Below are 26168 nucleotides of genomic sequence, written 5' to 3'. Positions count from 1 at the left end.
ATGGATCGCCGGAAAGGGAACGGAGGCGATTCCTGCCGTTTGAAAAAAGACCACAAGCAAGGTAAGGGCGATAATTTCTTCGTAAGTAGTTTTAGTTCACCAGGTTTAGTGGTATATTAGAAAAATAGATCAGTGTGTGTATTTTATTTTCACTTTCAATTGAAGTACCTTGTTATATTCAGTTTACAGTGAAGGTGAAGTTACACGGGCTGACTGAGAGCATAAGAAAAGATAATCAGTTGAGAATATAAGAAAATATAACCAGTTGAGATGGGGCAGAGATCTTCAGCAGAAAAAAGAGGCAGAAAATATCCTTTAAAAATGTTAAAATCAATAGCAATAGGCAGGGGATTATTAATCACTTTTGGACAGCTGGTTGAATTTTTAGATACAGTGGAACAATGCTGTCCTTGGCTTTTCAAGGAAAGGATGATAGATATAGAAAAACGGGAAATAGTAGGTGAACAATTAAGTGATTACTATCTTCAAGAACACGGACCTGGTGCTTTTCCAGTGTTCACTTTCGCAATTTGGAATATACTTAAAATATGTCTCCAAAAACCAGAAGAGGTGTCTTTAGCCACAAAAGTAATTAATGAAGAAGCCTCTTGTTCCACTATAAAGGAGGAAAAAGTTGCAGAAATGTTAACCAAAACAGAAATTAAAAATGAAGTAAGTAATAAAGTAGCTGAAGTTTCAACACTCGCTCCACACTCTCCATGCCCTAAGCTGTAAAAAAGGCTCAGGTGGCAGGACTAGAGGTCTCTATAAAACTACAGATTGCTTTGCCTCTTATAAACATCAAAACCTTAAGAAAGATTTTGCTCGGCCTCTATAACCTCTACAATACCATGAAAAGAAAAGATAAAATAAAATAAAAAAGGATATTATTTGATTCATGTAGAGGATTTCTGACAAGTTTCTCACTTTTGGATTCTTCCTGTCATTTTTTTTCCTGTGGGTGTCTGTGAGGTATGAATGATTGTCTGTAATTGTCTGTGTATAATATGTGTAATCTGCAACCTTTGCAGCCAGAGCTGGACTCTGAAATGCCGTTTTTCTTGCTCCCTTTCCCCCTCCCTAATACCAGCCACATTCCCAGGAGCAGGTGGATGGGGGAGAGAATGGGAGGAAAAGTACTTCATTATTTAGGTTATATAATTGACAAAAGGCAAGAAAGTTTAAGCATACAGGAATAAGAAAAGTATGGGTAGAAAGAATAGTATAATCTGTTTGCATGAATAGCAGGAATAGATGATTTGAGAGTAAAAGATTTGGAAACTTTTGGAGAATTGTTTAAAAAAAATTCTCTTTATTTTTTGCATTCTACAGCTCTGGCCAAAGCTTTGGGTGTAAGATTGAAAGATTATCAAAGATAAGTTGTTGAAAAATATTCTCTTCCTTTCTCTCGAATTCCAACCCTGGCCAGGTTGGGGTGGGTGAGAAAGAACGAGGAGAAAAGGAGGGTGAGTTTTCCTCCACAGATCAACAAGAAAAGTTTTTAATTATTGGAACACAATCAAAAGATAATTTAGTTTATTCAAATTAGTAATATGTTAGTTTCAAATTTTAAAAATATAGTATTGCTTCAAATTGGTTAATTTTTATGTCAAACAATTTTTAATAATTTGGATGTTATTAAAATGTGAACTAAAAGATAGTGGGAAAGCTGTGTAAAGCCAGCTAGCTTATTTTATCAAGTCCAGTTAATCTTGTTTTGTAATGTTCTATAACTGTCAATTAGAAAATTGGGTATTCCCATCTTTACCTATGATTAACAAACAACTTAGAGCTAAAACAATTTAAATATCATTTATGAAAATTACCAAATTGTTAACTAAGTTATTTGAAGTCACTGTTTTAAAATTAAAACTTAGAATTTTGAATTACATATGAGTGAAAAGGAGGGGCACAAGGCAATTCCCTTTACTTTGTAAGTTTGCCAATCTTAGCAATCAGCTTTCTGAGCAAGGTCGTCTGCTCTGAGAGAAGAATTTGTCTATGTCATTGAGTTCCTGAACAATTCATTTAGCTTACTGTGAAATTGCAACTTTATATAAATGATTTCTAATAATTGGCTTTTTCACCAAGACAAGTTTAAATTTGGGAAAGAAAGGATGTTAAGTAAAATTTCTTATATATGTGAGTCCTAGTAAATCTTTATTGCCTATTACACTTCCATGAAAATAAAATTAACTGTATCTGGCTTTAAGTCATAATTAGTGAAACTTACTGTTTTAAGTAAAAGACTCTTAGGACTATGACTAATTTTGTTTTGAGTTTAAATTTAAGTATAGTTGCCTCCATTAAATCAGTATTTGAAGTTTTCTTATTATGTTCTTTTAAGAAAGAATGCTTCCCACCAGGGGCCAAAATTTTGTTCGTAAAACTATTATACCTGTTAGGCAAAAATACTCCCAGACAAAAATGATTTATTATATGGATGATAAACTTTACTGTTATCCTACTACTACCAAACTCTCCTTATTAATGCCTAAGTTTTAACAAGCCTTTCAGTCTCATAGATTAATAATTACCCCTTAAAAGGTACAATAGAAATCACCCTTTGCTTACTTTAAAATTTAGACATATTGGTTCACAGTCTACAATTAGGACCAAAATATTACAAATTAGTCAAGATTCCTTAATAACTTTTAATAATTTTCAAGTGACTTTTAAGGATATTAATTACTTTTAGCCTGCCTAATAGATCACTACTAATCAATTATTTTAAGATGAATTTAAACTAGTAGAATAAAACATAGTTGAAACTCAATTAATTCCCCTTAATTTGTGGGGCACAATATTTCACATTTAATGAGAACTGTTATTTTCTCCCACCCACTGTTTGTGCTTTACCTATGCATAAAACTGACAAAATACAAAAGAAATCTAATAAACATGTTTGGATTCCTTAAAATTCACCTGTTTTTATTATTGAAAAGAAGTCAGGAAAATTGACGATGCTTTATGACTTCCTAGCCTTTGATAGTTATTGATTTAAAAGATTGCTTTTTTACTACTCCGTTACAAAAAGCTAAAAATGATACATTACATAGTGACCTATTTTGTAGCTGTTCCATTTAAAGTGAACTCACATATTTATTATTTCAGCTTTAATTAGCTTTTCAAGACTCTGGGCTTATTATAGCCCTGGAAAAAGTTTAAGAAAAATCTTCATTCTTCTACCTAGGTCATATTGTCACCAAAACAACAGTGAAGCCACAAAAAGTACATTTACCTTTTAATTCTTTAACAGCATTTAATTTTAATGATTTTCAAAAACTTCTAGAGGATATTAATTAGCTCCGACCACCACTCCAAATTACTACAGAACATTTCTGTAATTTCTTTTTTACATTAAGAGAAGATCCTTATTTAAAGTCCCCTAGCATATTAACTCTTAAAACAAAACATGAGCTTTAATTAGTCAAACAGAAAAATTCCTAAAATTCATCTCACCCATATTTCTTTATAGAAGTGCAAGGTGCTATTCTTGGTACTCCAGTGTCCTCTACAATTTTTAATTTACAGAAAATTTATTTGCAGTTATTCATCAACCTTATAATAAAAAATAGACACTCTTGTTTCCTTTTTAAAAGATTGCCAAATTGCTGTTATTTTTTTTTCTGATCATATTGATATTGATAATCACTAACCGTCTCTCAAAATACTAACCTTTTTTACTGATTATTCATGGTCATTTAAAAAAAATGTTAAATTTAACCTCATTCTTTCAACACCCACTGCATTCCTCAATGGGTTAAATACAAATATATAACAGGATTTTGCTGAGCTTGTTAATACTGTTTCTACTAGCAAATAATCTATTTATGTCTCTCAAAATACAGAGACTGCAAAGTTAAAATATATTACTAATACACAGTTATATACTCCTTTATACCAACTTCAAACCTCACTTCGTTCATGTTATTACCTTATTTTATTGCCTACATACAAGTACATTTAATTTGTCCAGACTTTTTACTGAAAAGTAATACCATTATTGATTCTTAATTACAATTCTACCCAACACTTTTACAAGTTATTAATTGCTAACACAACTTTTTATTAAGTTTTTATTGAGCCTTTTATTGATTATATTCTGCCAACACAACCACCTTAACTTATGAGAAGAAAATATTTTGGGACTATTTTTAAATAAACTCCTACAGTATTACAAACATTGTATAAAGAATAATGATTATTTTTTTAAATTAATAGCCTGTTTCATATATATATCAAAGGGCTTTTCTCCCAAACATAATTGACAATCGAATATAACTTATATGCCTTCTTTTGAAAAGCTTTCTTATATTCATGTCATAATTGATATTTTTTCTTCTTTCACTTTTGCCACTTTTCAAACAAGTGGAACAATTAAAACGTAATCAATCACATTTTACAGGCCTTCACAATTATTGAGTGTACTTACACAAATTAAAACAAATAATACTCTTACGTATGTTACTAAACATTTTCTTCTATTTATTCTTTTTATTACATATCTCTAATCACAAACATTTTATATAATTAAAAACAAAAATGTTAAAAATTTTTTTTTTACAAAAAAGGGGGAACATGGGCTATTACCCCTTATCAACAATTGGCTATTAATTTTTGATAATTGGTTATATTTTTTGCAATTGGCTATTAATTTTCTAAATATTAACAAAGATGAGTACACTCCAGCCTAAAAACATCCACAGGCCTGGATCCATTACCGGATCCATTACTAATGAGGGGATGAGGGTGGGCTTGTATTTTTTTCAGAAAACTTTGATAAACCTGCCTGGATACTGGAGAAAAATGTCAGAGCATGTATAACACCTCACAGCTCGAATGCAGAGTATGAGAATTCAGGAGAAGTGCAGAAGGAGGCAATCTACGGTGATGAGTCGCCTTCCCACATGGGGTCAAGTGAAAGCTCCCTCTCATCCAGTGATAAAAGACTCCTGAACTTCTATTTTTAGCAATAGTAGCTTTACTTTCTGCTCAGGTGTGTAACGTACAGAATGCTCAGCACTGGACTTCTTTTTCCTTTACCACCATGGTTGCAACCTATCACAAATATGGACAAATTGGGACTATATGTATACTAATAACACCTGTATATTCGTAAGACAAGAAGATCTCTAGCATCCAGGACACCTACATGTTTTTCAAAATTTAGCAACAATATTGAATCATGTCTTTTCTTTGTTACATCATTTGTTAATACCCATTTGTCTAATGGATATGTAAATTTTATTCAATCTAATACTATTTTTGAATTGGAATGTTACTTGTGTCAATTGTACTCTCAAACAATGTATTGATCATAATGACTATATTGTACTTTTGGTAAAACAATAATCATTTGTTATTTTCCCTACTAAGATTCCACATGAATAGTTCCAGAACTGGTAAACATGCTCCTAAAATTATTATTTCCTCATTAAGTCAATCAAAACAATTTATTGGTCTCCTTATTATTGGTTTAATCATTGTTGCTCCTTTTATTGTATCTACTACTGTTTTATCTATTGTGCTTCAATTTAAAATTTAAACTGCATAATTTGTATATTACTTAGCAATGTTTACTACTTAAAGCACAAGAAGCTATTGATATATTGTATAAAGTCAATTTATTAGAGCAATCAGCACTGTATTTAGAAAATAAGTTAGAAACCTTGACAACAAGGTTGCTATTGCAATATGGTTATAAATATTCATATGTTTACATTACCCTGCTACCCTATGATGCTTCATGAGACAAGAGACATACCCACCTATTGAGGGCATGGCACAATTCTAATATTACCCTCAATATTAATACCCTTCATGATATTACTGCCAATTTTGAACTGCTCAGTATGTTAACAATTGGTCTATGATTTTACAATATCAAATTTATATAGCTACTATGATGCAACAAGAATTGGACATTTCAGAGCAATCAGTGATAGCTTTAAGAAGACAAATAGAACAATTAACAATACACTCTAATTTGAAATGTGATTATGACTATTTATTTATCTGTGTAACTCCATATGTGTATTCAAACTTTACTAATGTAACTATTGAACAAATATTAAAGAAGCTCCAGGGTGCTTGGCACTCTGAAATTATTGCATGGAAAATTAGCCAACTATCCAAAATACAACATGAAACTGCTGATTCTTATATTGATGGTATTGATCCTAAAGATATTGCAAACAAATTGTTAGATTGGATTGATCACCTTAATCTTTTTGAGAATGCATTAAGTTTGTTATTGCGTTTTTACCTTGGCTATGTTTTGTATTAATTTTGTGTTTCCTCCTTCCCTGATTGTTAAAATACACTCGCCATACTTTAGGTGAGATTTTTTCATCCCTTCATCTTCTCAAGTTAAACAGTCAGGGGGAAGATTGTTAAGGGCTTGCACTGATGGGTTTAAGGATTTAGGTCAGGCCAGGTTGTTCCTGTTTCTGTCTATTATCTAAAAGCCACCTAGGTCAGAATGCAGGCTCTCTGACCTCTCCCAGGTACTGTCTTTCCCTTGAGAAGATGAAGGATGTTCAACAGACCTTGAAAGATTACCAGGAAGCAAGGAGACAACTCCGGGGGGGACTCCCCTCAGTTACTGTTACCATGAGAAAAACTATTGTTGATACATGGCTTTTTCCACTCTGGGTTCTATTTCCATGAATGGGAGTATAAAAACCCCAGCCCTCAGATTGATAAACGGAACTGGCTCTGAACCTGTTACCCACCTGACCCGCAGGCATATCTCTTTCTCTCTCTCATGCTGGCCGGAAAACAAAAACTGTCAAGGACACAGGTGTCCGCAACAACACCTGACTCTTTACCTTCTGATCCAGGCAGAGAGTAGCCATGTGACCTGACACTTCAGCAGTCTCTAGCTCTTGGACTTAGGATGGAGAGCTGGGAGGACTCTTAAGGACCATTGAATTCAATGCCCTTTTCCCATTTCATCAAAGAGAAGAAACAGGCCTAAGAAAGGGAACAAAACTGTAACAAATTCACACAGGCAGTAAAAGGGAGAGCTATAGTTGAGCCCCTATTCTCTGAGCCCAAATATAGTACTCTGTGCATCCAGCCTTCTCACCTACTACTCTATTCACATTTGTTGTATTGTTGTTCAGTTCTTTTTCAATTACATACCACTCTTGGTGACCCCAGTTAGGGTTTTCTTGGCAAATATACTGGAAATGGTTTGCCATTTCCTTCTCCAGCTCATTTTACAGATGAGGAAACTAATGGCAAACAGGTTATATGCCTTGCCCATGGAAATATCAGAGGCTGGATTGGAACTCAGGAACATGAGTCTTTCTGTTTATACTGTAGCCGAATGTAATTACTTTTCATCTGCCTTTCATCCCCTGCAGTCGCATGTCTCCCTTCTTTGTCTACTGTCTTTCCCATGCCAAGAAAACAATTCCCCTAGTCTAGTTCTGTTGAAGACTCTTCATTAAAGTCCCAGCTTGGGCACTGTCACTTGTAGCACAGCTTTTCCTGACCCTCTCATATCTTTTCCTACCTCTTTGTGAGGAACTCTCCTTTATACCTCTCCCTTGTATTCCTAGTTATTGGTGCACAGGTCATTGCTCTCTAGGAGAATGGAAATTTCTGCCATTTGATCCTCAATTCAGAGCTGAGGGCATTGCCCATAGTAGGTGCTCCTTAAGTATTGGATCAGTTGGGTCATACTGATAAACTATATGGCACAGATTTTTAGCTCTGTGCTTTCCTAAGCAGGGCTGGGGGTGGGATTATTGGGAAGCAGTGGTTTTGATCTTGAGCCTCAGTTTCCCCAAAGCTGGACAGTTCCTGAGTCACTGAGAGAGCTCTCTAAAAGTGCAAATGGTTCTTCTCTGGAGTAAATTCTCCATCACGGGAGATCTTTAAGGGAAATGAAAAGAATCATGGCAGAAATAGGAGGAGGCTTGCATTCCCATCTAATGAAAAAATGGTCACAACGGGGAATTTAGAAGGGGCATTTGGACATCATTTCAACCCTCTGTCCCTGGGGATTTCTGTCCCTTTTGTTCACAGGGCGTCATGCAGATGACCTCATCAGGACCACTGAGTCTGGACAGATTCAAGGGACTCAAATCAGTATCAAGGGGATTGACAAAGTTCTCAGTGTTTTCCTGGGAATCCTCTTTGCCAAATTCCCTGTAGGGGCCCTGAGGTTTTCTCCTCCAAAACCACCAGATTCCTGGAGCAATGTGAGAGATACAACTACTTTTCCACCTATTTAAGTGCCTTCCTCTCTGCTTTTCTTATGAGATAAGCCCAGGGCGCCATCACGTCTTGCTCACATTTTGTCTCTCTGTGCTCCGCACACAGTAGACATTTGTTGAGTATTTGTTGAAGGTATGAATGTTCCCTGGGCTCAGATAACTGCTTAATGATAACAGTTCATGTTTATTCGGATTTTAGAAAATAACAGACTCAGAAAAATGCATATTGGTACACATAGGAAAACAAAGGCTAACAGAGATTAGAGGCAGCTGAGTGGCTCAGAGGATAGAATACTGTGACTGGAGTCAGAAAGACCTGAGTCAAATCTCACTTCAGATACTTACTATGTGACCTTGGGCAAGTCACTTCATCCTCTTTGCCTCATTTTCCTCATCTGCAAAATGAGCTAGAGAAGGAAATAGCAAGCTGCTCCAGTATCTTTGCCAAGAAAACCCCATAAGAAGTCATGACAGGTCAGACAGGACTGAATAACAACCGAGATTCAGTGACTCACCCAAGGTCACAAAGTTAGTAAATAACAAAGCCAGAATTCACAGACTGATAGGCTCAGAAAGCTGGAGGTCATTGAATCTGACCCCTGGTTTTGTTTTCAAGCAGTTTTAAGCTTTTTGCTTTGGAGACCACACTTACTGCCACTTCCATAACCCAGCCTCCCTCCCACCCCTCCAAACTAAAGCTCCTCTGTAACAAAGAAAATCAAACTGACACATTGGCCAGCAGTGATGCTCTTGTTAAAATGCCTCTAGTCATGGTCTGTCTTGGTCTAGCTCAACTTTCATCGATCTTCAGAAGGTTTTCTTAGTTCCTCACATTCATCCTCTCTTTCAGTGCAATCACATTCCAGGATATTCACCCACTTTATTAATTCACATTATTATTATTATTATTATACTATTATTATCATCCCCATGTGATTCTATTCAGATCATTCATCGTTTGTGTTTTCCAAGTGTTTGCAGGATGTCACTACTCTAGAAAAAATGGCAAGGACCATGAAAGTAAACACCCCTCTGGCCGCTGTTTCTGAAGACTGTTTGTACCTCCATATCTATGTTCCTGACCATGAAAAGGAGGGGCCAGATTGCTGGTAAGCCAGATCTCTGTACTTTTCCTAGTGGGGAATGAGAATCCTAAGGCATGAGAACTGCATGGGACCTTGGAGGACTTCTCACCCCACCATCACAGGAACAGTCATCCTCTCTGTGTCTCTGGCAAGTCATCTACCCTTCCCAGAAGTTCTCCTGGTCAGGGAGCTCACTAGTTCTCAAGGCAATCCACTCTACTTCTGGGTAACAACTCACATTTTTAGCAAACGTTTGCTTCTGTGAGGCTAAAATCTGCCTCCTTATACCTTCAAGGCATCTAGGTGACACAGTGGATAGAGTACCAGGCCTGGAGTCAGGAAGACTCATTTTCCTGAGTTCAAATCTGGCCTCAGACACTTACTAGCTGTGTGACCCTGAACAAATAACTTCACCCTGTTTGCCTTAGTTTCCTTATCTGGAAAATGAGCTCCAGTATCTTTGCCAGGATAACTCCAAATTATCATGAGTCATGGAGAGTTGGACATTACTGGAAATGACTGAAATAACGTCACGCAGTTGGTTCCATGACCTGGAATGATATCAATTTCTGCTAAATATTATTATTGCTAAAGGAATAGAGCAAAGCCTTGAGAAAGTATGACCTTCCAAACACTTCTTGACCCTGTCCAGAGCTATCATCTGATTGCTGTAGGGAACTCTACTATGTGGGAACTCTCTCTGTTGACGAGGACAGGCACCTCCTTTGTCACTTAGAGTCTTGGCTTGTCAGGTGTACTGAGATGCTAAGTAACTTCTTTGTGGTCACATATCTCATATGGGCCCAAGGCAGGACTCGAACCCAGCCCTTCTCACTCCAAGGCTAGCCCTCCATCATCCACACCAGGCTTCCTTTCTTAAAATAAATGATAGTGACTAAAACTGCTCACATGTCATCTCCCCATGAAGCCTTCTCTGAACCTCAACAAACCAACATTCAACTCAACAACCATTTCTACAAGCCTGGAGCCCTTCTCCTCAGTGCTGGGGACACAAACAGAGGTGTGGTTTCTCTCACCTCTGAGCTATCTCAATGTTATTTTGGATTTTCCCTATGCCTATTACCCTATCCCTATTCCCTATTATCATACACATTATGACACTTAGTACAGACAATGTTTTTCTGTCGTTTTTCGGTTGTGTCAGATTCTTCATCACCCCATTTGTAGTTTTCTTGGCAAAGATGCTGCAGTGGTTTGCCACTTCCTTCTCCAGCTCGTTTTACAGTTGAGGAAAGTGAGGCAACCAGGGTTAAGTGACTTACCCAGGGTCATATGACTCAAAACTGAGGCCAGATTTGAACACAGAAAGATGAGTCTTCCTGACTGAAGGCCCATCACCCTATCCACTATGCCACCTAGCTGGCCCAATATAGAATACAACAGTCTGTATTATGGTTTTTGATCCATAGCCTATCCTTGCCCCTTCATTCATTGAAAGTACTTTGAGAACAGGGACCTAGTCTTATTCAAAATACCCATTACACATAGTAGGTACTCAGTAAATGTATTGAATGAATGAATATACCACAAAGCCAGAGCAAGTTCCTATATATAGTTTATCAGAGTTGTTTTCATAAAAGGAGTTTGGAGTTTGGAATACTCCAGGGCTTGGAGGATTCGAAGACTAGAGGAAATGCCACCCATGCTGGCCCTGCAAAGGGAAATAATGAATGAATTTCCATTGCTTCCAGGAGACTAAGGGGCACCTGGAAGGAAGGAATGAGCTGGGGTGGGTGTCAGGTTGCCTCATTCCATGGAGCAGCGACCTTTTTTACAAGAGAAACTGAGCTTACTCAGGCAAAGCTCAGAAAGACTGGCTTCAGACCAGTTATACTAGAAAGAATGGGATCTTACAGTATTCTTCATTGTTAGTGCCCTAACAGTTTATATTTTATATGGAGGGTGGGAAGGGAGATGGGTGTAGTAGCAACCAAACCACAGAGTATGGTGAAGAGAACATAGCATTTAGAGGGGAAATTCCTGAGATCAAAGCCCAGCTCGGCCACTTACCAGCTGTATGACCTTTTGAAACTCACTTAACTTCTCTGGGCCTCAATTTCCTCATCTGTCGGATGGGGGTGTTTCACTAGGCAGTCTAAAATCCCTTTCAGCCCTAAAACCTATGATCCATAGGGAGCTGATTGTCCCAGGAAGATTCCAAAGAGGATCTGAACTGCCTCTGAGTCAAGTCAAGTGGGCTCTTACCTGAGATGTTCTGATGCGTATCCTGTCAGCTCTTGATATACAGTATCTTGATAAGTGAATTCACTCACATGTAGAGCTACTTTAACATTGTTCACAAGGTAAGCACCAGGTACTGTGCTAAGTGCTGCAGTTACAAAACAAGAAAGCAAGATAGTCCTACTGTGTTAACCTAACCCCAGGTTGCTGTACTACATAGTAATAAGGCCCATGGTTACATTAGTTTTCCAAGTACCTATTTTCTGTAGTGTCTTACTCTAAAGCTACCTACCCCTTTCACTGTGCACTCTAGAATGTCTGCTTCATAAGTAACAAGCTTGTTTTCATCTTTAACCCTTTCCTTTCTCACCCCTTCTAGCTATTTGTACCCACCAAACCCTGACTTCTTCTGATGACACAGCTTTCCTGGTGTCCATTTCCAGCCCTATTTCCATTTTCACTAATGCCTCCATCACTGGGAAGCCAAAATACTCTGTTTCCCACGACCACTTCAAGACTCTCTCTCTACCACCATCATTAAGCAACTTCTCCTCCTTCGAGGTTCATTCAGTCCATATTTATCACCTAATCAAGATTCTAGTAGCTGTTTACCATCCTCTGGGACACTCTCCTTCCTTTCTCAATGAGTTCAGTGCCTTCTTTCCAGTCTTTCATCCTTTCCCAAGCCCCACCTTCATACTGAGGGACTTCAACATTCATTTTGATATTCCTTTCAACATTCTAACTCCCCAGTTCCTCAGTGTATTCCTTTCTCATAACCTACTCTTCCACCCTACCTCAGCTAGATGCAGAGATGGTACCACTCTTGATTTTACCCTGACTCATGAGTATTCCACTTCTATGTTCATTAACTCTGAAATTCCTCCATCTAGTTATACTCTCTTATCATTCCACTAGATCCTCTGCCTGCTAAGCCCTAACCCTGTTCTTCATACTCACCTTGACCTTCAATCTCTCCACCCCTCAGTTCTTTCCCAAGCAATCCCCCCTGCCTGGTCATATTCTCTCCAATTCTCCATCTTAACTCCTTAGTGAACCACTTCAATTCTACACTGAACCATTATCCTAAGACAAATCTTTCCCTGCCAAACCTCAGTCTTGGATTACTCCCATCAACCATTCCTTTTGCTCTTCTTTGCATACTGCTGAATGAAGCTAGAGAAAATCATGAAACCATGTTGCCTGCATCCATGCAGATTAATGTTACATAATCTTAACTGAGTCCTCACTCTGCTGAGGCAACATTTTTGAACCTAAATAATCAGTTCACTGTCTCATTCACCAGAGTGGCTTTTCTAAACCCGTTCATGCCTCCTCAAAGTTCTCATGGCTCATCCTCTCTTCACCATCTCAACTAGAGCCCTGCTTTCTATTTTGCTGGGGGGGAAATGAGCCACCCACTGAGCTCCCTCATATCCCCTCCTCCTTATCTCACATTAATCAGATACCTTCTGTTACTATCTTCTCCTTTACCTAACTTATGTGAACAGATGGACCTTTTTTTTTTCACTTAGACTAATCTTTCTACACACACAAATTATTCCATTCCATCTAGTCTTCTCCAGAAGACTGCCCTTTCCATCATTCTCACTTTCAAGATTCTTTAATCTTGCTCTCCTCTCTCTCTCCCTCTTTTCTCTCCCCCATTTCTCTCCCCCATTCCCCCTCCACCCTCCACCAGCTGCTTCCCTACTACCTACAAACTCGTCCTTGTCTCTCCTCTACTCTCAAAAAACTTTACTGGATCTATCTATCCAGCCAGCCAGCCATCCACTCATCCATTCGCACTAGCTATCATCCCTTACATCTCCTCCATTTTATGGCTAGACAGCTTGATTCTTTTTCTTTACTCTCTTCAACCTCTCCAGTTTGACTTCCAGTCTCCAGACCAGAGACCTGCAGTATCCCATCTATAACTATCTCAAAATGCATCTCCCATTATAACCTCAACATTTTCAAAACTGAACTCTTTCTCTTTCCCACTAAGCCCACCCCTCTTTATAACTTCCTTATTGTTTGTTAAAGAGACCAGCATCCTCTCAGTCACAAGCTTGTGATCTACATGTCATTCTCCAGTACTCACTCACTTTTCCCCTCTATCCAATATGTTGCCAAGTCTTACTGACTCTACCCTTGTTACATCTCTTATATACACTCACTTCTCTCTTCTGACACTACCACCCCTCTAGTGCAAGCTCTCACCACCTTACACTTGGACTAATAATACCTGCTTGGTTGGCTTCCTTCCCTCTTCTCTCCCTACTCCAGTTCATCCTCCACTCAGCTGTCAGTGATCTTCCACAGCACAGGTCAGACTATCACCACATTACTCAGTCAATCAGTCAGTTAACCAGCATTTTTTAAGCACTAATTATATGCCAATGACTATTTTAAGTGCTTTGGATACAAAAGAAAGTTAATTCCTACCTTCAGGGAGTTTAATTCTAGTGGGAGACAACATATAAATAGCCATATAGATATAAAACATAAACAATGTAAAGCAAAAGTAATCTGAGAGGGAAATTGGGACAACTGTGATTTTTTAAATACATTGTGTCATGTTGTTGTTATAAGTGATAGGACTCCAAGCTGGAGTCACAGGCTAAGTGGTCCTATGGATCGTAAAACATTTAAGCAATAGCAGACAGCCAGTACTTTCACAAGCCCTGACTTAACTCTGATCCTGTGACTTACCTTAGCTCCTGAATGGATTCCCTGCAGACTGCATAGCTCTGTAAGAATGCCCTTTCTCACATGTTGTCCTGATTGTTCCAACTAAACCTCCCTTTAAGGGATAAAACTGACCTTCTCAAAGCCCACTGAGTGTGTACTCCCACCAAGATCTTGCCACTGTATGATTCTCCTACATGTGAGTGCCCTGAATCTCTGTCTGTCAATGCAGGTTCTTATATAATGTGTGTGTGTGTGTGTGTGTGTGTGTGTGTGTGTGTGTGTGTTGCTTTCATTTTTGCCTGCTTGGTTCACCACACGGTAATAAAGCTCATGCTTCTCCTAGCTTCCCCAGGACTAGTTTTCTATAAAGTCTCAAACTGGGGTCCTTGCTCTGGAAGATCCTAGCAAGAGGGTATTTGGGGGAGGGGAAGGAGGAAAGGCTAGATCTGTTGGAAAAAGGTGGAATGAGAGCTGTCTCAAATTATTAGTGTTATGTATCTGAGGCTAGATTTGAACTCAGGTCCTCTTGACTCCAAGACTGGTACTCTGTCCACTATGCCCCCTAGCCGCCACTAGGAGAGTGATGTTACCGGATGACAGAGTCCATGAAGAGGAGCCTGGCCTCCTCCTACCTCTCTAGTTTTCTCATACTCTTTCACATTCTCTACCTCCTTCCTCATCCTTGAATAATATATTCCATTGAATCTGTTGCACTGCTCTTCCTTCTGGTGTCCTTCAGGACTTGGTGGTAATCTCACCTTCTGCAAGAAGACTCTCCCTGCCTCCCTTATTGCCAGGGCCTTCCCTCTAGGATCATCCCCACTCTTTCCTGTATAGATCTTGTTTGGGAATAGGTGTTTGCATGCTGTCTCCCTCATTAAACTGTACACTCCTTGAGGGCAGGGACTACGTTTACCTTTCTCTTTTTGCCCAGAGCTTGGTATATTGCCTGGCACATAGTAGGTGCTCAGTAGATGTCTCTTGACTTGACATTCTAATAGGGGAAGAGAAAACAGAAAGGAAAGTGGGAAAAAGGAGGGGAGAGGGAGAGTGGGGGCAAGGTGGGGAGGTGGAAGAAATCAGGGAGTAAGCTGGAAGGGAAGGAAGCAGCATAGTGGAGGCTCCCCCTGGAAGGCACAGTGAGTCATGGAAAGAAGCATGCACTAGGAGTCCTTTGAATAGGGGAATTCAAGATCTGTCTCAGCAATTTACATGTGTAAAATCAGAACAGCAACAACTAGCATTTGTATGGTCCTTTAAAGTTTACATACTGCTTTATTAACAGTGTCTCATTTTATCCTTCAACTCTGAGAGACACAAGCCATTATTATCCCCATTTTACTCTGATGAGTGGGAAATTCCCATGATGTAGTGGGAAGAGCTGTTGGATTTGAAATAATTTGATCCTAACCACAAACCTGGGCTTTCTCACAATTAATAAAAAAGAATAATCAATAATAATGTGATCTTGTAATGAGGCATCATGTAGGAAAAGCATTGCTGGGTTACAGAGCACAAGCATCTTATCATACTTTGTTACTGAACCACCCAGAAGGTCTTGGACTATGGCCAAGGCTACTTAGCCCTCTTTCTGTCTAACTGTCTTATAGGCCTGGTTGTACTAAAGATCCCATAAAGATGCCACTGTTTGGGACTGTCCTATCCAGTTAGTATAGGGTATGACAGGGTAAGTAAGAGTCCTGGCCTTCAGACTCCCAGTCTCCTCTGTCTCTGCTAAGCCAGGAGTGTCTGGTCCTCCCCATGACTGTTTCCTTATTCTTTCTCTTGTCGTTTGCTCCCCAGGTTCTGTCTCCCATGTCCAAAGGCTTGTTCCACAGAGCAATCATGGAGAGTGGTGTGGCCATCCTCCCTGGCTTGTTTTCTTCCAGCTCAGAAATGGTTATGAATGTAACTTGCTTGTACTCTGTTCTTTGCAATCCCTCTTATTCTTTCTTAGGCCCACTGCCCTCCCAACCCCAAGGCCCAGTGTCCCATTGGCCTTCCGTCTCTCCTGGGCTATAAGAAGGTGCACTGGAATGCCATTGAATGTTCAACCTGAAAGTTACCATAGAGATCATCTAGTCCAGCCCCCTCATTTTACAGAGTAGGAAACTGAGGCAGAGAGGAAGGATTCAGTTCCTGGCTCTGCTTCTTCCTATGCCTGTGGCTTTAAGTAAGACATTTTCTTCTTGGTGCCTCAGTTTCTTCCTCTGTAAAAGTAGATTCAAATTGATGGTTTGTAAAGTCCCTTCTAGTTCCAAATTCTGATTTCTGACACCCCCAGAACTGCAGGAAGGTTCCTCAAAGTGGTCCAAGTACAGGTTAGATAGAATGATCTGGGCGCTCCCTTCTACCTCTCTAGTTCTAGTTTTGTGACTTGTCCAAAGTTTCACAATGAGTTAGCGACTGAGCTGGCACCAGAATTGAGGTCTGTGAGCCAATATCATGCTCTTTCAACATACCAGACCCCATTGTGTGTCCTTTATGGATATTTATGTCTTTTCTCCCTGAGGAGATGGTAAGCTCTTTGGGAGCAGGGACTATGTCCTTATAACCTTCCCCTGCCCATCCGCATCCCCATTGGCTGGCATTGAGCCCTGTACAGAGAAGGCTTGAGATTGGGGTCTCACCCCCTTTGGGGGTCAGACAGATTCCAGCTTGGTCTCCTTTTCACCATTACTGCATCATCACCTATGGAAATGATCCTTTGCTAGCTCACTGATGGGTATGAAAGGATTCCTCTATTGTGCTACAGGCCAGGGGTTCCTCTGTGAGACTATTAACTCTTTGTGGGTGCCAATCTGTCTGCTTATGATAGACACAGTTCTGCCTCCATGGTTGAGTGCCTTAGGAGTAAATCTGAGGGTGAGATCCTGGCCATTACCAAGGTATGGAAGTTGAGAAGCAAGGGTTCCAGTACCAAAAAGAGCTGCCAAAACAACTCAGGGCTGGGCTGGGCACCCAACCTTCATGAGGTGGGATTGAGGGGAAGATCTTGGGAATGTCATTGTCTTAGTTGCACTTTTCCCTACTAACTAGATGATCTTCAAGGATATTTCCACCTCCAATATTCTGTGTCCAAAGGTCTCTTCTAATTCTTATGTTCTGCTTTCTAGGACCTCTTGTACCTCCAAACATTCTGTGCTCTCTACTTCTATTTTGGATGCTAAAGTTCCATCCCTTCTACTCTGGATGTAGTACGTCTAAGAATCCTTCCAAAATTTTGCGTTCTAAACATTGCAGGTTCTAAGGTGCTAAGCTTTTTCACTGTCTGGTCTCATGATCTTTTCTCTTCAAATATTCTCTGTTTATAGAATCATAGCTTTAAAGCTGGAAAGATCCATTCTAATCTGATTCTAATATGCTGGGTTCCAAAATTATTTGTTCCAAAATAACCTCCACTGCTAATATTTGACGGTACAAGATATTTTTTCCAGCTGTAAAGTTCTATGCTCTAACATTCTATAAGCTAAGAAATGGTGATGCAGTTAGGTGGTGCAACGGTTAGAGTGCTGGGAAAATGGACCTGAGTTCAAATCTAGCCTCAGACACTACCTGTCATTTAACCTGTTTGCCTCAGTTTCCTTATCAATAAAATGGAGATAATAATAACACCTCCATCCCCGGGTTGGTGTAAGGATCAATTGAGACAATAAGTGTAAAGTGCTTATCAGTACAGTATCAGGTACATACTGAGCACTAAATGAATGTTATGATGATGATGATGATGGTGATGATTATGATTATGATGGTGATGATGATGATGTTGGTGGTGGTGGTCCCTTCTAGCTCCAATATTCTGTTGTCTGTCACCAACCAGATCTAACACCCTATGGATTTTTGGAAGAAAGAATCACAGTTCTGGGAAGGTTCTCTCTATCCTCTTGGATTAAGAGCTCTCATCTAAATATTCTCTTCATAAAAATATTATATATATATGTATATATATGCATGTATATACACACACACATATATATACACATATATATGTATATATATGCATGTATATACACACACATATATATACATATATATATACACATATATATGTATATATATGCATGTATATACACACACATATATATACATATATATATATATATATATATATATATATATATATATATATATATATATATATATATAAAATCTCATTTCAATAACTTTGCAAAAACCAAATACCATTGGTGGTACAAATGTGATGTCAGTCCCAAATTACAGACTTGGGAATTAGATCCATTCAATAGAATCAAGGAGAGGTGAGGGAGCTATCTGTTTTTATATTTGTATTCCCAGAGCCTAAGACAGTTTGGGGATTGAGGTATCTATTGGACATTTTACAAAGGAGAAACCAAGTCCCAGAAAAGTTAAGTATCCTTGCCAAATGTCACACAGCTTGCAAATATCAAGATGGATACATGACCCCAGGCCTTTAAGACCAAGATCTTTCTTCATCAAAGAATGGATTCTTTGCCTGTACTCACTTAGTGGTAAGTGTTAGAACCAGAATAAGTGTTATACTAGATCAAATTGCATCTAATTTTTCAATCATTCGTGTATGAATCTTTATGACTTCATTTGGAGATTTCTTGGCAAAGATACTAGAGCTCTTTGTCATTTTCTTCTCCAGCTTATTAAGAAACTGTGGCAAATAGGGTTAAATGTCTTGCCCAGTATCTCACAACTAGTAAGTGTCTGATGCCAGATTTGAACTAAGGAAGATGAGTCTTTCTGACTCCAGGCCCAGCACTCTGTCCACTATGCCATTTAGCTGCCCCTACATCTAATTACTCTCTCCATTATGCCATGTTGAATCTTCTTCCTTCAATCTGAAAACTATTATGTTTTTTCACACTGATTTGATGACAGCTTCCACATCTGGAAACTGAGGGAATTGGACCAGATGATTTTCTAAAGCACCTTCCAGCTCTAAATGTACAGTCTTATAAATATTCTTTATCAAAGCACCTGGGAGGTCGAGTTTCATTTTGGCCACAGCAGATGCCAAGGAGATGGGAGAAGAAAGGATTCCTGACTTTCAGTCAAACCCAAGCCTGGTATTCAGTTACTGAACAGTTTGGTGCCTCCATGGCTTTCCTACCTTATCTTATATTACTTCTCTGCATGCACTCCATGCTCCAGCCAAAGTCATCTGTCCTCAGTCTTCTAAATGCTCCCTATACTCTCTTACCTGCATGACTTTGTTCAAGTGTCTTGTGTCTTTAAAGCCCTCCCTTGTCATTATCATACTAGTTTACAAAGTGCCTTTCTCATAATAATCCATAACGTAGAGAGTGCAAGAATCATTATTCCCATTTTATAGATGAGTAAACCTCTGAGAAGGTGTCATTGAATAGAGAATCGGGTCTAGAATCAGAAAGACCAGATTTCATAGCTAGCAGGAGACACCCACTGGGCAAGTCTCTTAACCTCTATTTGCCTTTATCTACTGGAGAAGAAAATGGTGAATTACTGCAGTGTCTTTGCCAAGAAAACCCCATGGATTATACTGGTGTGCTATGGCCCATGGGGTCATGAAGAGTCAGATAAAACTGAACAACAACAAGAAACCTCTATGGTGCCTAGAGGCAGTGACTTCTCCACTTCTCCACCACCACACAGTCAGTGAACATTAGAGCTGGGATTCAAGCCCAGGTGTCTCCCTGTTTTCAATCCAGTCTTCCTTCCTCCCCCACCTGTTGCTGTCATAGCCCCTCTTTGTCTGCTGAATTCTTCCCCATTCATTAAAGCCCAATTCCAGTGCCCTCTTTTAGGAATCTTTATGGGAAAAGATATTGACAATAATCCAGTCCAATGTACCATTTTGTGGGGAGGAAATTGAAACCAGAGAGATGTCATTTTCCTAAAGTTACAGAGTGTGTTAGTGGCTGAGCCAAGAACAGAATCCAGATCTACTGACTTTCAGGCCAGGTCTCTCCTGCCATTTATTCCAGAAGCATTTCTGGAGCACTGTCTGTGTCTGGCCGGGGTGGGACACAAAGTTTGGATAAAGGAATTGGTCCATGATGGAACTCCCTTTGTTAGGGCAGAGGGCTTTACACCATACACAGGTAACAGAACCTAAGTCCACCATGAGTGTCACAAGCACATGCAGTGGGTACTCTGGGGAAGGAAAGGGTCCTTCTGGCTGCTATCAGAGAAGGTTTTGTGGAAGATGTGGGAGTTATATAGGCTCTTGAAGGAAGTGAAGAATTTCAGTGGATAGCAATGGGGGAAGGGTCATTCTAGCCATGTGGAGAGAAGTGAGCAAGGCAGAAAGGTAGGAAAAGGTGGTTGACTTTCAGTAGAGAGCTGGGAATCCATTGCTGGTAAAATATAATGTATTTGGCACAAGTCAGAGTCCACATGGTATGAGATAAGGCTAGAAAGGTAGAAGAGAGGGCTCTGAATTCTAGACTGAAGTGTAAGAGGCTTTCTTTGGGCAATGGGAAGGTCATGGCAATTTTTTTTAATGCAGTGGAGTGCCATGAGGAGATCTGAGACAGCAAAGGTGTCTGTGCGTGTGTGTGTGTGTGTGTGTGTGTGTGTGTGTGTGCACGTGTGAAAGAGAGGAGGGAGAGAGAGAGAGAGAGAGAGAGAGAGAGAGAGAGAGAGAGAGAGAGAGAGAAATTAGAGGAGGAGACAAGGAGGCCAGTTTGGAGACTGTTGCACGAGTCCAGATAAGTGGGGACAGTTACTTGATATAATGGATAGAGCACTGGCCCTGGAGTCAGGAGGACTTGACTTCAAATCTGGCCTTGGTAATTTACTAGCTGTGTGACCCTTGGTAAGTCACTTAACCTTCATTGCCTCCAAAATGGAAAACAAAAGAGTCCAGTTAAGTGATAAAAAGTGTCTAAAATAGTATGGTATCAATGAAAATGATGAGAAAGTGATAAACAGAAGGCAGATTATGGAGATAGACTTGCCTTTTTTTTTTTTGGCTTCTTTCTTCAGCAGTTCAAGATAATCCCTGGTGTGGTTGATGGACAGTTCTTCCCCAAACATCCTGAAGAGTTGCTGGCTACAGGAGAGTACCACCATGTCTCTTCCATCACCAGTGTCAACAACCATGAATATGGCTGGGTAATTCCTGTGGTAAGATCCTAGCATGTTCTATGCTGTGCCAGCTTCTTTCTGATCTCAACAGTTTATACTTCTCTAAAGAATCATAGACTTTTTGAATAGGTCAAGAGCTTGGTGGCCATGGAATATAAGCCAGAGTTAAAGGAGAATTCCTTCTATAACTTGTTGGACAAAATGGCCATCCACCCTCTGTTCGAAGACCTCCAAGGAGGGAAAACCTTCTCCCTCCTGAGATGGTCTTTCCACTTCTAGGCAGCTCTCACACTTGGACAGGGCACCATGACATCAAGTGGAAATTTACTTCTTTTTCAACTTCTACCTGTTGTTTCCAGGTCTGCCCTTAGGGTAAATTACACCAATTAATTGCCTCTTCCAGGTGACCATCTGCCAGATAGTTAAAGATAACTGTCATGTCTGCTTCTTCCCTATGTTTTTTCTTTGGGCAGAAAAACGTATTCCTTCAACCCATTTCCATGGCAAGACCCTGACCCCCTTCTCAGCTTCTCTATATTTGGACTCAAATATGATGCTCCGAACTGAACAACAGATTCCAGATATACAATTATCCCTCCCATATCACTGGGATTGGGGGTACAGCACCCCACCATCTGGAATATTCATGTAAAATCTTTTGGCCTGCTTTTCATATCCAAGGAATAGATTAAATTTTTATAGTATTAAAATACAAAATATTTTGACATTATTACAATATCATATTTTTTTTTATAAATTTATGAGTTTCTAAACTTTTTCTATATCATCTGCTGGCCTTCATTTGTCATCTACAAATTCCACAAAACTCCCAAACAAATTTCCATTTAATTTCTAAAGCCTACCCACAATATATTGAAATCACAATGAGGAAAGTCATGATGCGAAAGGGATAACTGTAGCCTCCCCAGAGGCAGAGCACAAAGGGCCTCTCACCTCCCCATGTCTCTCTTAACGCTGCTCAGCATCCCATTGCTTTTTGGGTTGCCATATGACCCTGTTGCCTCCTTATGGGTTTGTGGTTCACCATGATCCCTAGATCTTTTCAAATAATTTGCCACCTGACCATACCTCCCTCATCCTGAGATTGTAAGACTTTGTCCCCATTAACTTTGATCTTAGGGACTTCGGTCAATCCAACATTCTAGCCTGTCAAGGTCTTTTTTTGGATCCTGACTCCATATTCCAATATATTAGCTGGCCTTCTTGACTTTGCGTCATCTGTAAATCTGCCTTTTCTAAAATCAGAAAAGTTACCCGGAACAAGTTTCTCTGGAAGAATCAGAAATGATTCTACCTTTGGTTATTTTCTCTATGGATGATTCATTTAGTGTATGAATATGCTCAGAAGTTTAGGAGAGAAGCCCAAGCTAGGTCTAGTTCCCCTTTGTTTAAAATATACTCTACAAGCCTCTTTATTTTGTTTTCTTTTTTAATTTTTAAAAATTTTTGTAGGCAACTGGGATTAAGTGATTTGCCCAGGGTCACACCTCCTAAGTGTCTGAGGCCTGATTTGAACTTAGGTCTTCCTGACTCTAAGTCCTGTGCACTATCTATCACCTAGACGCCTCAAGTCTCTTTATTTTAAATGAAAAGTGAATAATACTAGTTTATATTACATAGCACTTTATAATTTACAAAATCTTCTCTCATGGGGACTGTGAGGTAGGGATCATTAAGTTGTTTATCCCCAGCTTGTAAAATAGAGACCTGAGGCTCCCAGAAATGACATGCTATAACTCTAGTCACACTACTGGGACTAGAACCTGGGCCTCCTCGTGGAAGCCCAGGTCTCTTTCCTATGGACTTCAGGTCATCATATCTAAAGGCCATTGGGGCTATATGAACTTTAAATGACATGATATTAACAACCATTTGTCAGCTGCCTCCTTAAGCATATGCATGTAGTCAGCCTACTTATGTTAATCAGAAAAATATGATTTTGTCTCCATTATTTCTAGCACAACGTATTACAGTAAGCATCAGTCTAAGGCCACTAGTCATTATGGAAAATCCATGACCACCGTTTAATATGTGCTGTGTATTACCCACCATTTTGCTAGCCATTTTACAAAATATCTTGAGAATTGTTCAGTGCATATTGGGCATTATTTAGCAATTCCTAAATATATTCTATAGCATAGTTCCTCCTTAAAAGGTAAAATAACTTCTTTGGATTAGTTTTGTTTAAAAAATTCATAAATTTCAAAATGTTCTAAAGACCATTCACAGTGCACCATTTTTCTCTACACAGGAAATGGACATTCCTGGATTTAAGGGAAAAATAGATAAAGAATCCAATCATTAGTGCTAAGCGCATTTTCGGTGAGATAACAGTTAATCAAGCTTTTTTTTTGTTATAAGCACCTACTACATAGCAGGTACTGGGCTAGGTACAGGGACAAAGTGAAATACTCCCTGCCCTCAAGGAACCTGCATTCTACAAGAGAAACAACCTGCACATCCAGAGATAGATGGAAAACATTCAGAGAACAAATCTTGGGGGAGGGCTAAGGCACTACAAGCTGGAGGAGTCAGGAACCAAGAAAAATGTTCCATAGAAGGTGCTGTTTGAGCTGAGTCTTGCCAATGCAAAGGCATGGAGGTGAGAGATGGAATGGGAAGAGTGAGGAGCAAGAAGGTTGCCATACCTGGACCATAGAGTGTGAGGAGGGTAATTGTGTATACATTATTATATTTCATATATACATAATATATATTGTTTATATTATATTATATATTATATATTATGTATTTTATGTAATGTAGTGTGTGTGTGTGTGTGTAATGGATACATTATAGACTGGATGGGGTCAGGTTGTTAAAAACTCTATATACCAAACGGAAGAGTTCATATTTAATCCTAGAGGTCATTGGCATCCAGGAGAATTTACTTAGTTGGGGGAGGGGAGTACAATGGTCAGATCTGTGCTTGGAAAATCCCTTTGGAAGATGAGTGGAGGATAGACTGGAGTGAGGAGAGATCCAAGGCACCAATGAAGAGGCCATTGAAATAGTCAGTGTAATGGGTGAGCTTATTGCTTGTGGTTGTTCAGTTGATTAGTCGTGTCTGACTCTTCGTGGCCCTTTCTGGGGGGCTTTCTTGGCAAAGATACTAGAATGGTTTGCCATTTCCTTCTCCAGCTCATTTTACAGAGATCTGAGACAAGCAAGATTCAATGACTTGCCCAGGGTCACATAGCTAATACATGTCAGACGTCAGATTGGAATGCAGGTATTGCTGACTCTAGGGACAGAATTTATCCACTGTGTCACCTAGCTCCTTTCCTTATTGCTTGCAATCCACCAACAAACATCCCCAAACAACCCACTGCCAGCTGTCTTCATTTTTCTGTTTCTCTGTCTCTTCCTGGGTCTCCTATAGGATCTTCCTCCTGAGCTTGGGCATCTGATAATAGAAGAATATTTAAGAGATACTGAGGACCTGGCAGAAGATCGGGATCAATTGCAGGAAATGATGGGGGATTTAATCTTTGTTATTCCTGCCCTCAAACTGGCCAAATATCAATATGGTGAGTACGGCATTGACCCTTTCTAGAATCAGTGTAAGAATGGCTCGACTCTGTGGCAGTGTGTGTATGTCACCCACGCCCTCATGCAGAAGGAGGCTCCTGCTTCTGGCTTTGCTATCAGAGCCTCCCGAGTGGTTAAAAGCCCTTGTTCACCTTCTTTCTTCTCACATACCCACCTAAGTGTAGCCGGTGTGAACTCAGTGACCATTCTCTATAAATAACAATAATTAATAGTAACCACCCATATTTCTATAAGCAGGTGTTCCCAACATGTTTGTGGGTATGCATCATGGACCCCTCTGGCCAGGAAAGTTATAGATTCCTTCCAAAGTAATGTTTTCAAGTGTATACAATAAAATACATAGACACAAAACCAATTATTGAAATCAAGTTATCACAGCGCTCAAATTAAAAAAAAATCCAGAACTCCTACTGGAGTGTTTTATTGTTATAAAACACTTTACATCCATTATTCTCCTGGATCCTTACAACAACCTCATCCCAATGGATAGAACATCAGACCTGGAGTCAGGAAGACCTGAGTTCAAATCCAGATTCAGACACCTTCTAGCTGTGTGTCCTTAGCAAGTCATTGAACCTCTGTTTGCCTCAGTTTCCTCAACTATAAAATGGAAATGATAATAGCACCGCCATCACAGGGTTGGTACAAGGCTCCAATGAGGTAATATTTGTAAATCACTTAGCACGAAGTGCTCTATAAATGCATATTCATAGGGCAGCTAGGTGGCACAGTGGATGGAGTTCTGGCCCTGGAGTCAGGAAGACTCCTCTTCTTGAGTTCAAATCTGGTCCTCAGACACTTACTAGCTGTGTGCCCTTGAACAAGTCATTTCACCCTCTTGCCTCAATTTCCTCTACAGCATCTTTGCCAAGAAAACCCCAAATGAGATCACAGAAATCAAAATATAACTGACAGGTAACTGAACGACAAATGCTTATTGCCTCCCCCTCCTCTTCCCATACGGTGGACACTCCAGGGACTACTATCTCTACAGTTGAAAAATCACCCTCAGAGTAATAAAAGGATACCCCCAAGGTCATATAGTTGGTAAGCAGCAGGGCCAGGATTCCAACCCAGATCCTGTTACACCAGACCCCAGCACTTGTCCTGCCTCACAGCATGGTATTTGTTAAGGGGCTGCCCTCTAGGAGCTTGCCTGTTAATGGCCACCTACCATTGCCCCCCCCCCCCAAAGGAGGAAATCATACCAGGGGCCCCTGGCATGTGGCCCTGCCCTGCGTTTAATGTGTCAATAACCGTGGGCATTTCTTATGTTTTCCTAGGTCCCAACTCTCCAGTCTACTTTTATGAATTTCAACACTGA

General features: G+C 39.7%; 1 pseudogene; it reads left to right on the top strand.

Moving 5' to 3' along the window:
- Positions 1-26168, top strand: LOC110210509 (pyrethroid hydrolase Ces2e-like; annotated as a pseudogene).

The sequence above is a fragment of the Phascolarctos cinereus genome, unplaced genomic scaffold, assembly GCF_003287225.1.
Source record: "Phascolarctos cinereus isolate Bilbo 61053 unplaced genomic scaffold, phaCin_HiC Scaffold_2;HRSCAF=192, whole genome shotgun sequence".
Lineage (NCBI taxonomy): Eukaryota > Metazoa > Chordata > Mammalia > Diprotodontia > Phascolarctidae > Phascolarctos > Phascolarctos cinereus.
This window is presented reverse-complemented; position numbering and strand designations above follow the sequence as displayed.